This window comes from Cyprinodon variegatus, unplaced genomic scaffold (genome assembly GCF_000732505.1).
Source record: "Cyprinodon variegatus isolate N-32 unplaced genomic scaffold, C_variegatus-1.0 Scaffold1123, whole genome shotgun sequence".
NCBI lineage: Eukaryota > Metazoa > Chordata > Actinopteri > Cyprinodontiformes > Cyprinodontidae > Cyprinodon > Cyprinodon variegatus.
Window position 1 is genome coordinate 146,595 of NW_015151576.1, and position 432 is coordinate 147,026.

The following is a 432-nucleotide window of genomic DNA, read 5'->3' on the forward strand; positions in this document are numbered from 1 at the left end:
AGCTGGCTCTCGGGGGCCCCCCAGCGGCTCGGGGCTCCAAGCAGTTGCTTGGTTTGCCTGTTGACAAGCTGCGCCTCTGTGTGGAACCCCCCCAGAGGAACTATGCGATAAACAAAGCCAGCAGACTCTGAATGAGCAGGAGCTCAAACCAGTCGAAAGGAAAACAGTTCCTGAAACAGACACAAGAGCTCTAAACTCTGAGTTAACACAAAAGAGCTCTGAAGTAGTTCAAAGTCAAAGTAGTGTCACAGACAGAGACGGAGAGAAACAATTAGATCACTTGGTAAAGTCAAGCGGTTTAAAATGTTGCCAGGTACATCTATCCAATCCCTACTTCATCTCACACCGCTTTGACCGAGCACCAAGTGCCAGAATTCACAGCTTGAAAAACTCTATGGAGAATCAGTCTTTCTTGTGTCATCAAAGGTTAGC